This window comes from Tupaia chinensis, unplaced genomic scaffold (genome assembly GCF_000334495.1).
Source record: "Tupaia chinensis unplaced genomic scaffold, TupChi_1.0 Scaffold145870_1, whole genome shotgun sequence".
Lineage (NCBI taxonomy): Eukaryota > Metazoa > Chordata > Mammalia > Scandentia > Tupaiidae > Tupaia > Tupaia belangeri.
In genome coordinates, this window is record NW_006205727.1 from 5,029,292 (window position 1) to 5,042,676 (window position 13,385).

At 39.8% G+C, this 13,385-nt stretch overlaps 1 long non-coding RNA gene across 2 annotated transcripts in view; it reads left to right on the plus strand.

Moving 5' to 3' along the window:
- LOC102500456 (uncharacterized) overlaps positions 1-13,385 on the plus strand; it is a 52,873-nt gene that overhangs the window by 8,387 nt on the left and 31,101 nt on the right. For both annotated transcript variants that reach the window (XR_337418.2, XR_003547916.1), the window contains exons 2-4: positions 6,873-7,255; positions 8,141-8,590; positions 12,834-12,986. This is a non-coding gene — a long non-coding RNA (uncharacterized LOC102500456). The remainder of the gene's footprint in view (positions 1-6,872; positions 7,256-8,140; positions 8,591-12,833; positions 12,987-13,385) is intronic.

The window sequence follows — 13,385 nt, forward strand, 5'->3', positions numbered from 1 at the left end:
CCCTCTGGCGAGTACACGTGCCCTCTGGTAATGATAATAAAATAATTAATCAACAAGACAAGTACAATCCTGGTCACATCAGTGAAGCAGGCAGCTCACAGACAGATTACAGAATTTGTTCCATGGGCCAGTCAGTGGCGTGGTGGTGAAGGTGGTTGGATTCCACATTGGTGACTGTGTGGTTTGAGTCCCTGCCTGATGGCTTGAAAAAACATAGCAGGTATGCATACATGTATGCCCAAAATCCCAAGAGGAGAATGGATGAGACAAGGCTGTGGTGTGGTCACCCCTTCCAGGGAGTAATTTCTTACTTTCTCTTTCTCCAGAAAGTACATGTGCCCTATAGCAAACTGAAGAACAAATACAACAACAACAAGAAACCAAAAATAGAATTTCTTTCATGAAAAAGCAAGCATTACACATCAATGAGGAAGAAACCTTACTCAGTAAATAGTGCTGGGACAGTATTTCAGGGAAATGTACTCAGATCAGTCTAGACCTTTTGCCTAAGTTTCTCTCTCTAGTTCCAATTGCCTACATATCTTTGTTTCTTAGGGCTGTTATAACAAGCTCTCACAAATGGGGTGACTTCAAACAGACGTGTGTATTCTCTCACAGTTTGGAAGACCAGAAGGCCACAATCAAAAGGACTGGTTACTTTCAGGGCCCCTGAGGAAGAAGTTGTTCCATGAATCTCCTCTAGCTTCTGGCAGTTGCCAGCAATCCCAGTATGACTTAATTTATAAACATGCCATTCTGATCTCTGCCCCCATCCTCACATGGAGTTCTTCCCTGTGTGTTCCTGTGTGTTCAAATGTTCTCCCTATAAGGACATCAGTCAGTGGGTGTAGGGCCCATTCCTAATTCTCTGTGACATCATTTTAATCTAACTAATTACATCTGCAAAGACCAAGTTCTAAATAACACTGCATTCTGAGATTCCAGGCAGACATGAATTCTGGGGGGACACTACTCAACTCAGTACACTACTCAGCATTAATATGTAACTGTCAAGTAAGCATCTCAATATGTCAAAAACTGAACTAATCTCCCTATCTCTCCTCTACCCATGTTCTCCTCTATCTCAGTTGACGACAACTCCTTTCAACAAGAAATTCTGTTGCCTCAACCTTTAGTATACTCAAAATCTGTCCACTTCTTGCCACCTCTGCTGTTTCACATTTCACCTGGATTATTGTCACAGCCTCTTGACAGGTCACTATACCCTTGATTACCTAGTCTATTTTCTTTTTCTTTTTTTTCTTTTTTTTTTTAATAAGGAGAGATTTTTGCTATAGGGCACAAGAGCTCACCAGAAAGACAGAGAGAGGCAGAGAGACTGAAAGCAAGAAAAAAACCCAGGGAGGATGGCCATGTCACAATCACTTCTCCTCCATTCTCCTCTCAGGATTTTGGGTGTACACACACACGCACCCATCATGAGTTTTAAGTCACCAGTCCCTGGACTTGAACCATGAAGCCCACATGGTTGACTATGTGGGAGTCCAGCAACGTATCCCTTATGCCATCTGCTCGTCCGCCCTAATCTATTTTCAACAGAGCAGCCAGAAGGATCCTGTCAAAACCCAAGTGAGATTATGAACCTTCTCATAGCTCTCAATTTACTTAGAGTACATGCCAGAATGTTACACGAGGCCTCCCTGAGCTTTCCAACCACATCGCTGACCACTTTCCCCTTTGCCCACTCTGCTCCAGCCATACTGGACTCCATGGTGTTCCTTGAAAATCCTGAGCATCTTCTGGCCTCAGAGTCTTTGCACATACTGTTCCCTCTGGCTAGACAGTTCTTCCCCCCAAATATCTGTGTGGCTTACTTCTTTACCTCCTTTAAAACATCTTCTTCAAATGTCATCTCCTCAAATGAGCTCTAACCTTACAGTTTCTTTTTTCCCATGGGCAAGGAAGACAGAGAGAGAGAGAGGAAGTACCATGGTTAATGGTCATGCTATAATCTTCCATCTTTCCCTCCTTTCTAGATTTTGGATAAGCAAGCACACATGCCTGGTGTATTTCTCAAGCTGCTGGGTCTGGGCCTCCAACCTCTGTCAGCCATGTGGGAACCAGCCACCTTAACCTCATGCCATGGGCTGGCTGCTTTTTCATTTTCTTCTAAAGTCTACTTATTTCTTTTTCCATGAATGAAAAAGACCAAGAGAGAGGAGAACGTTCTGAAATTGAGATCCATTTCCAGCCTTCAGCAAGGTTCAGATCATGGGCACATGAGTGCCCAACATACTAATAGAGATCTCTGCCTTGTAGAGATCTCTGCCTTATTCCTAATATAATACACTTACAGTTTTTGTGGGGTTTTTTGTCTTTTCCATTTAAAAAAAAGCTCCACAAGGGCAGAAAATGTCACCTATTTTGTTTTATGAACTATACCTAGAATGGTCCATGTACATAGTGGATTACCCATATTTTATTTATTTATCTATTTAGAGGTTTTTGCCTTAGGATACATGTGCTTACCAGAGAGAGAGAGAAACAGAGACAGTGAGAGAAAAAGTGAGAAATCACCCCCCGAGGGGGGATGGCCATCATGCAATCCCTTCTCCTCCATTTTTTTCCTGGGATTTTGGGCATACATGCACACATGCCCGGCATGATTTTCAAGTCACCAGGCTTGGGACTCAAACTGCAGTCAGCCATGTGGGAGTCTAGTGACGTAACCGCTACACCATCTGCTGGCCCTGATGATTCATATTCATTAAATAAATGAATGAGATTAATTATATGACACATATGTATGAGGAACTCTTTTCTTCTTTTTAGAATTATTTACTTAATTTTATCTATCATAATTATTAATTGTTAAAATTTGTTACAGGGTATGAGCACTCACCAGAGAGAGACAAAGAGAGAGAGAGAAAGTGAGAAAGCAAGCCACCAGGTCCAAGATTCAAATTGCAGCGACCACATAGGAGTCCAGTTCCTTAACCACCACACCACCTACTGCCCCAGGAACTACTTTTTTTAAGTATAGAGAAAGTAAAAAAGAATCACAAAGAAGGGAGTTCTAGATTATTATGGGTTTTTAAATTTTACTAGAGGGACATTCCTTCATCAAAGAGAGATCAGGAGAATGAGAGAGAGAGAAGAAAGCGCCCACCCTCAGAAATGGTTACATCATCATCCCTTCTCCTCCTTGTCTCTCATTTCAGGGTTTGGGGCAAGCACATGCACACATACCTGGTATGTTTTTCAAGCTTCTGGGTCCAGAACTCAAACATCACAGTTGTTCATGTGGGATCCAGCTGCTTTAACCCCCAGGCAATGAGCTGGCCCTAGGTATTTAGGTTTTACTATCTAGAAGTTTAAAACTTGAACACATGTAACAAAACACAAAGACAGGCTATTACATACACACATGTATTATAGAAAACACTCAATTCTCCCCTGTAGGGTAGAAAAGGAGTGATAAATATCCACTACCATCATATAGGTCATGGCCAATACATTTATAACACAAGAGCTTGGCAAGGGAAAAGCATAACACACTTATTTATTAATAGCATAAGTTTTTACATGTCACACAAAACTTCAGAATGAAAGCCCGGAGACACAGGGAAAGCTGTCTGATTTGATGCTTAGGGTGTGATGAAGCTGGAATAGCTGTGTAGACATGTGATTGGAAAAAAAGTGTGAACTAATAATGGAAATGGACCGAGTGGGAAAACCCAGCAAGGGCTGTTTAGATTCCTCTTGGCCGCTCTGTGGTAGCCTTTCTTTCTCCCAGGAATGGGGTAGGACCACTCTGGAATGAAAGTCTTAATTTATTCATGATCGGTTGTTACACAGAAAAGTAGGGGAAAGGTTAGAGTTATACTTTAGAGTCTATGATTGGCTTGGTGGGAAAACGGATTCTGGTTCCTATGAACCTCCCTTAGGAAAGAGAAACTCGAGTTTCTATGGCTTGCCTTGGGGAAGAATGAGGGGTGAGAGATTGGAAGACAGAAAAGGTCAGAGAGAAACTTTGCTCTTGAGGCTGCTTCAGAGTATTGTTTTCTGAGCCTCAACACCCCAAAATAAGAGCTTTCTAAATTTCAGAGTGAATGAACGTTCATAACAAAAACTCAAGCTTGAATTCACTTTTTTCATCTCTGGAAAAAATGTTATTGTGAAAGCACTTTTGGTGAAGGTTGCCTACACAGTTTTATATTAGGTTGTTAGAAAGTCATGAAGCATTTTTGCAGAGGAAAACATAGGAAAATGTCATGACTTTCCCAACAGTCTAAATATGTTCTGCATTGTACTGATATAAATTAGTAACAATTATGAGACTTTCACCACCTTTAACTCACTGTCCATGCTTGTTTTTCAAAATTTCTGTTAGCCCCTTGATTCAAATTTTTATTTTAAGTGCTATTTTAAGCAAGTGAAACCTGAAAATTTAGGAAAGACATTTTGAGCCATCACTAGAATTTAAAGTAAGTTTTTTTTTTAATGCACAAGGAATTATCTTAATGATATTAAATGGCTTTGCTATAAATAATCTTCTAAGGAAATTATTTAAAAAGCTTTTAGGTAATTAAGGCCAATTTTGACATTGTTTTTCAATCAGAAAGGATTTTTGATCGAAGCTGACAACAGTCTAAGACAATTGCTAGCGGAGGCATGCATGCTGGTTAGTATGGCATGGATGCCACCCCTTTCTAGCCTAGCCCTCACTGTGTGGAGGAGAAAAACCAAAACTAGGGAGCTGACCAAGACTACTCTCATACGCTGAGTAGCTAAACCAGATCTTGGTTTAACTAAAATAAGATGGAAATCAATCACTTCAAGTATCTACTTGTTAATGTTAAAAATATAAAGCCTAGCCATGGTAGTTGCACCACTAAGACACTGTGCTTTGCAAGTTGGGATCACACGGGAGGCCCAAGCTCAGCTCAAGTTCCAACATAAAGGCCGGGCTTGGTGACATGGGCCTGTGGTCGCAGCTACTCAGGAAACTGATGTAGGAGGATTATGAAACCCTACGAATACAGGAAACTGCATAAAATACAGGAAAATACATACAACATAGATATGACTTGACATATTGTGACATGCACACCTGTGAAACCACCATTAGGTCAAGAAACAAACTATTACCAGCACTCACAGAAGACCTTGTTTGCTTCTTTTCAATTACAAGTGTCTCACTTCCTTTCCTCCTAGAGGTTACAACTATCTAGACTTGGGTAATAATCAATTCCTTGCCTTGTTTTAGAGCTTTGTTGCCTAGGTACGTACCCTCAAAGAACGTACTTAGGCCAACTAGTGGCATGGTGGTTAAGGCTGTGAGATCCCACATAGTTGACTGCGTGGCATGACCACTCCCCTTGAAGGATGCTTTCTCACATTCTCTCTCTGTCTCTCTCCAGAGAGCACATGCACCCTATAGTCAAAGTTATAGCAGAGAAAAGAATGTATTAGTCTTATTCCTGATTTTAGGAAAAACTTCAGTCTTTTTCCATTAAGTGGTATGTTTTAAGTTTAGATTTTTGTAGATGACTGCTATTTAACTGAAGAAAATTTCTGTTTTGAAAAAAAAATTATTTTTAATTCCATTTGTTATTAAAATTTTTAAAGAATTATTTATTTAACTCTATTTATTTGATTTATTTTTATCCATTTATTTTAATAATTTATTTCAGTTTGACCAGAGAGTGACAGAGTGAGAGAGACAGAAAGAGAAAGAAAGAGAAGATGAGAAAGCAAGCCAATAGGCCTGGGACTCGAACCACAGTCAGCCATGTGAGAGTTCCGTGCCCTTAACCACCACATCACCTGCCAGTCCCACATAATTATTATTAGTAGTAGTATTTCAATTTGACCAGAGAGAGACAGAGAGAGAGAGAGAGGAAAAGTGAGAAAGCACGCCTCCAGCTCTGAGACTCGGACTGTGGGAGTCCAGCATCTTTAACTACCATATCATGTCACTTGCTGGCCTCTCTTTTTACATTTTTTAAATAATTATTTTTTATTTAACTAATTATTAGTAGTAGTAGTATTTCAATTTGACCAGAGAGAGACAGAGAGAGAGAGAGAGGAAAAGTGAGAAAGCACGCCTCCAGCTCTGAGACTCGGACTGTGGGAGTCCAGCATCTTTAACTACCATATCATGTCACTTGCTGGCCTCTCTTTTTACATTTTTTAAATAATTATTTTTTATTTAACTTTCTTTCTTTCTTTCTTTCTTTCTTTCTTTCTTTCTTTCTTTCTTTCACCATTTCAATCTTTCTTTCTTTCTTTCTTTCTTTCTTTTTCTTTCTTTATTTTCATTTGACCAGAGAGGGACAGAGTGAAAGAGGGAAAGTGAGAATGAGAAAGCAAGCCACCGGGTCTGGGACTTGAACTGCAGTAGGCCATGTGGGAGTCCTTAGCCTTTAACCACCACACCATCTGCTGACCCAGAAATTTTCTTACATTCCTAGTTTGCTGAAAATTTTTATAATGAATTGATGAATTTTGTCAAATGCTTTCTCCTTATCAATTAATATGACCATGGTGGATTGCATTGATTGATTTGATTTATTTAGAAGTATTTAATTTAATTTAATTAATTAATTTATTTATTTAAATTTGACCAGAGAGGGACAGAGTATGAAAGAGAGAGAGAGAGAGAGAAAGTGAAAAAGTAAGCCACCAGGTTCGGGACTCAAACCACAGTCAGTCATGTGGGAGTCCAGCACTCTTAAACCATCACACCACCTGCCAACCCCATCATTGACTGATTTTTAAATATTGAACCAGCTATGCATTCCAGGGGAAAAAAACCTGCTTAGTTATTGTGATTATTAATTTTATATGTGAATTTTAGTTAAGTTACAGGTTGCCAAGTTTAAACATTGTTTTAACATTGTTTCTAGGTGTCACTGAGGGTATTTCCAGATGAAATTAGTATTTGAATCTGTGGACCCAGGAAAGTACAATTTGAATCTGTGGAATCTGGTCTCCTCTGTGTGCGTGGGAGTCATCCATCCAATCTTTGAAGGCCTGAATAGAACCAAGAGCAGAGGAAGGAGAAATTCAAGGTTTTTTTCCTGCCTCAGGGCTTGAACTTTGACACCTTATCTTCTCCTGTTCCAGACTGGGCTTTAGGTCATTGGTTGCCCTGGATCTCAGGCCTTTGGACTTGGACTGAAGTATAACATCTGTCCTAGCTTTGCAGCTTGCAGATGACTGATAATGGGATTCTCAGGCCCCATAATTCTGTGAGCCAGTTCCTCATAATAAGATGATTTGTATATAGGTATGTAAATATGTACCTATTTACATTATGTGAATATAAAAATTTATATTATATATTTTATTAAAGTTTTAAATAATTTTGCTAGCGGGTGCATGCACTTGCCAGAGAGAGAGGGTGGGGGAGGGGAACAAAGCACCTCTCTCTCCCCCGTTTATCCACTGTGCTGGAATTTTGGCCACACGTGCACAGGTGCCAGTATGTTGTTCAAGCTGCTGGAGCAGGGACTCGAACCACATAGTCAGCCATGTGGGGTTGGATTGGACTCTTTTAACCACCAGACCATAAAATTGGTCCTAAAAATTTTCTTTATTTTTTACACCAGAGAGAAAAAGGGAGGGAGGGAGAGGGAGAAAGACACCTGAAAGGGTCCTCCACCCCAGTCTCATGGCTCAGATTGCGGACATGCGTGTGAGCCTGGTGTGCTCTGGGAGGCCCTGGGACTTGTACCAAGGGCCCCTCCCTTGGGGTCAGTGATGCCACCACCTGGCCCCTCTATATTTTATCCTGAGTGAGCTTTGGTCATTTGTGATCTTTAAGGAATTTGTTCGTTTCACTTAAGTGGCTGACTACATATACAGAAAGAGTGAGACAGCTGTATGCTCTACTCTATGGTTTTTCCGTTTTCAATTTTATTAGTTGCTACTTTTATCTTCATTATTTCCTTCCTTTTGCTTGCTTTAGATTTATTTTGCTTTTTTTGGCTTGTTTGTTTCTTAGGTGGAGGTTTTGGTATTGATGTAAAACCTTTCTTTTCTATTACAAGCCTTGAATGTCATAGTTTCACTCTAAGTGCTACTTTACTTGCATCCCACACTTTTTTGCTTCGAAGACTTTATTTTTTAGAATGCCACAATTTTGATAAGCTATGTTTTCATTTTTGTTCAGGTTAAAATCTTTCTAATTTTTCTCTCATGGTGGAGGCCATCCTGTGTGACGATGGCCCGGATCTGCTGGAAGACAACATGGGTGACCTGGCACACGGGGTCCTCAAGCACAGGAGATGGAACACAGTTTCCTGTAACCCGTTTCCTGAGAAGCAAGCTGAGTCCCACTGGGTTAATGTGACCTGTGTCCTACATAACAGCTCTTACGTGCTGTGCTTTGTGTTTCTAAGTAAATCTTTAACTTCCTTCTTAAAGATGTTTTTGGCTGTGGAGAAAACCTACTGTTTATATGTTCTTTCTTTCCCGTCCACCGCACATTTACAGAATTTCCCATTGTGAATGTGTACGGTAAAACTTGCTGAATAAAAGTTACTTATTTACTTCAAAGCACTGTATTGTTTGTAATCCGATCTTCTAGGCAATACATACAGAGCACAAGAGAAGGCTACAGGTGAGTTTTCTCAAATCCCCAGCCCTTCCTCTTTACTAAATTTATTTGAACTATGAGTCTTTCAAATGCACACCCTTCTGCATCTCTGAGTCTGTGGCTCTCAAGACTTTTTCTTTGACCCACAGTTTATTTAGAAGTGTTTTGTTTAATTTCCAAGTATTTGGAAAGTTTCCTGTTTCTGTTTTTGTTTCTAATTTTTTTTATTTTTTAAAAGATTATTTATTGGGACCAGCAGTTAGCGTAATGGCTATGTTGCTGGACTCCCATGTAGTCAACCGCGGTTCACGTCCTGGACCCGGTGGCTTAAAACTCACGCCGGGCACATGTACTTGCATGCCCAAGTTCCTGAGAGGAGAACAGAGAAGAAGGGATTGCGGCGTGGCCATCCCCCCTGGGGAGTGATTTCTCGCTTTCTCTCTCTCTGTCTCTCTCTGTCTGGCAAGCGCACGCACCCTATAGCAAAAACCTCTCAAAAAATTATTTATTTAGTTGTTTCCATTTGTTATTATCATTGCCTTAATTTGACCAGAGAGAGACAGAGAAAGAGAAAGGGAAAGCAAGAAAGCAAGTTGCCAGGTCTAGGACTTGAACTGCGGCTGGCCATATGGGAATCCAGCACCCGTAACCACCACGCCACCTGCCAGCCCCTTGTTTCTATTTTATTTTATTTTATATTTTGTTTTATCTTTTATTTCATTTTATTGCCAGAGGGCATGTATGCTCACCAGAAAGAGACAGAGAGAGGAGAAAGAAGAGAAAGCATCTCCCATTGGGGTGCAGTCATGCTGCAACCCCTTCTTCTCCATTTTTCCACCCTATTGGAACTTGAGACATGTGCATACATGCACCTAGCATGTTTTTAAAACCACTCGGGCCAGGATCAAACCATAGTCAGCCATGTGAGATCTGAATTCCTTAACCACTAGGCAATGAAGCCAGCCCCCTAGTTTCATTCCATTGTGGTCAGAGAACATACTTTTAACTAATTAATTAATGTGTTTGTTTATTTATTTTTAAGTTAGCAAAGGTATTTATTTAGTTATTTTTAAGTTGTCAAAGGTCACACGCATTCTCCAGAAACAGAGGGAGAGAGTGGGAGAGGGAAAAAGCACCCCACAATGGGGCATAGTTACACTCCATTCTCTTCTCCATTTCTCACCTCATGGACTCAGACTTTCTTGTGAAGCCCTTGTTTGTCAGAATCCTGTTGAGGTGGGAATCTGAACTGAGTATCATAGGCTAGGTGAGGATACATGGTAACTCAAGGGGAACCCCACAGGGAAGGTCCGAGGCTCGTATTTTAGGACTCCCTTGAACATGTTGGGTATGTTTGTATCTGCCCATGATCTGGACAGGCTGAGACATGGTAGATCATGGTGTGAAAACCCTGTTAGGGGTGTCTGTCTGTTTCTTCTCTCTCATGGAAAAAAAATTAATGAATAAACTGAAAAAAATTGTAAAAGAAAGGCAGCTGTGTGACTTACTTTTGCCACGTGTTTTATAAAAAGTCTATTTTTCTTCACTTTTGACAAGAGGATAAGGACGTTAAAAAGACATTTTTTGAAAAATAATTATTTTATTTAACTTTGTTATTTACTTATTTTAATTTGACCAGTGAGGAACAGAACAAGAGAGAGAGTGAGAAAGTAAGTTGCCAGATCTGTGACTCAAACCACAGTAGGGGGGCCGGCAGGTGGCATGGTGGTTAAAGGCGCTGGACTCCCACATGGCCGGCCACGGTTCAAGTCTCGGACCTGGTGGTTTGCTTTCTCACTTCCTCTCTCTGTCTCTCTCTGATAAAACCGGAAAATAATGATAACAATAATAAATAAAGTTAGATAAAAATAATTTAAAAAAAACCACAGTAGGCCAGGTGGGAGCCCAGCACCCTGAACCACCACGCTAGCTGCTGGCCCCTAAAAAGACATTCTAATTTTGGTTTTTGAAAAATTCTTTATTGTGTGACTATTCAGGTTGCTGGGAGTCTAACTTATGAATAGGTCCTGAGGGAAATGCATGTTTCAATATTATGCAGTAATTAATTTTCAGATCAACAGACCACAGTCAACAAGAAAATACTAAGAATGTAGAAAATTGTCTAAGATAGTCATCTAACAATGGTGTGTATGTATAATACATTAATATATTACAATAAATATAGTAAAATACATTACCTAAATTTTCAAAAAAAAATATTTTTGTTATAGGGCACATGTGCTCTCCAGAGAGAGAGAGAGAAAAAAAACTTTCCAGAGCTGATGGCCACCCATCTCTTGGGATTTTGGGCATGTATGCCCATGCACCCATTGTGTTTTTTAAGCCACTGGGTCAGGAGCTCAAATTGTGCAGTGAGTCATGTGGGACCAGCTGCCACTGCAATACCACTGGCTGACCCTAAAATATTTGAAAAGTCTTGATGATTAATGGAGTGGGTTTAGTAATTTATGTGCAGTGAGTCATGTGGGACCCAGCTGCCACTGCAATACCACTGGCTGGCCCTAAAATATTTGAAAAGTTTTGATGATTAATGGAGTGGGTTTAGTAATTTAGAAATTTTACTTATGTGCATGAACTCTTAATTTACCCATGGTTCCAGATAAATAAGATTCTAGTATATTGAGAATAATTATTTCTATTAGTAATTTTTTTTTAAGAAAAATTTTTGCTATAGGACCCATGTGCCAGCCAGAGACAGAGAAACAGAAAATGAGAAATCACCCCCCAGGGGGAACGGTCACTCCGCAATCTCTTTTCTCCTAGTCTCCTCTTGGGATTTGGGGCATGCATGTGCATGTGCCCAGTATGAGTTTAAGCCACTGGATCTGGATCGGGGACTCAAACCACAGTCGGCTACATGGGAGTCCAGTGATGTAACCATTACACCATCTGCTGGTGCCTCTACTGGTAATTTTGTTTTTAGAATTATTTTATTTTTATTTATTTATTTATTTATACATACATACATACACACCAGAGAGGGATAGAGCGAGAGTGAGAGCGAGAGAGAAAGAGAAAGTGAGAAAAGCAAGTCGCCAGGTCCAAGACTTAAACCACGGTCAGCCATGTGGGATTCCAGAGCGCTTAACCACCATGCCACCTGACAGCCCACCTACTGGTAATTTTAAAGAAGTGTTTTCTTTGAAAATATTGGCACTATATTTAAATCTCACAATGTATATTTTTCTTTAATAGTAAGTCACAGTATCCTGAACCTTAACATGTGAATAAGTTTTAAATCAAATGTGTTTTTAGATACTATCTTTTAAATAAGTTTCTTTTTCAAAAAAGTTTATGTAGACTGTATATTACAACAGATTTATATTAGATAAATCCAAGAAAACTAAGAATGATTCTTAACTCTTCTGGCTTAATGATTTCTGCCTATTCTCAGTTGTTTTTATGCTTTTCACTCTGCTAAGTCTTATTTTGTCATTTTTTGCCCAATCATAATACAAATGACTAGCATTTATCAAAAACTTACAGCACTGTGCTGTGCTTTGCATGTATTTTTTTACTTAATCTTCACCACGGTCCTACCAATTGGTCACTCTTGCTGTCTCCTCTTACTAAATAAGAAAACAGAAACTTAGAAAAGGTAAGTCACTTGACCAGGGTCTCACAACAAGCGAATGGCACACAGGATTCAAACCCGGGTCTGTTGGAAGTCAAAACCTTAAATAAACTACTATGATGCAGAAACATCACATTGAAGTGCAGGGGAGAGGGGCTAGCAAGTGGCATGGTGGTTAAGGCTCTAGACTCACACACAGCTGATCGTGGTTTGAGTCCCAGACCTGGTAGTTTGCTTTCTCACTTTTTCTCTCCGTCTCTCTTTGGCATGTGCCCTGTAGCAAGTTGAAAAGTAATAATAGTATTAAGTAAAATTAAAATAAATAATTCTTTAAAAAATGCTAATGAAGTGTTAAATTTTCCTGAGATAATCTTACTTTTTGTCACCATCTTCTCTACTACTTGATTTAAATAAGGGAGTCTTTCTCTCTCTCTTTTTTTTTTAAGATAAAGTGTATTTTTCTTTTTTAAAAATTATTTTATTTAACTTTATTTTTTATTATTATTGGTTTGTTTGTTTGTTTGTTTTTTCAGTTTGATCAGAGAGAGAGAGAGAGGGAAAGTGAGAGAGCAAGTCACCAGGTCCAGGACTCGAACTGTGGTCAACCATGTGGGAATCCAGTGCCTTTAACCACCACGCCACCTGCTGGTCCCTAAGAGAGTCTTTCTTTAGGCGAAGAACACATCCTTCTGACCTGTGAAAGAGAAAAAAAAATGAAAAGACAGTTCATGCTTTCCTCCGGATTAGCAGATGTTTTCCCCAAGACCTCTATCAGTAGATTCAACAAATGATGTCATGGTATCCTGTCATGCGGCCTACACTCAGGTATATCCATCTCACGTGATTTTTCAGAGTACTGTGTCTTTGTTTCTACTCTCTAGAATGATATCTCCATGTGTGTGCTGGTGTCATGCAAATCTGTAGTATCTTTGACACTGTCATTTGACGCATGTACTGTACTTTCAAGCTGCTAATCTTAGATATGGAAATTATAATCTTGAGCTTCACTTCCCTCCTCTGTTACAATTGAACCCTGTAATTTTGCTCATCAGATTTGCAAATGAAGGTTATCTTGCACTGTTTAGCTTGGTTAACTCTTATCCCCATGGGTGGTGATGCACCGCTTGTCATGCTGATGAGAAGCATGCCTGCCTACCTGCCAGCTTCATGAAGGCTTCCCAAGAAGGATAGGCTGGGTGAGAATGGAACTGGGGATCAATGGGA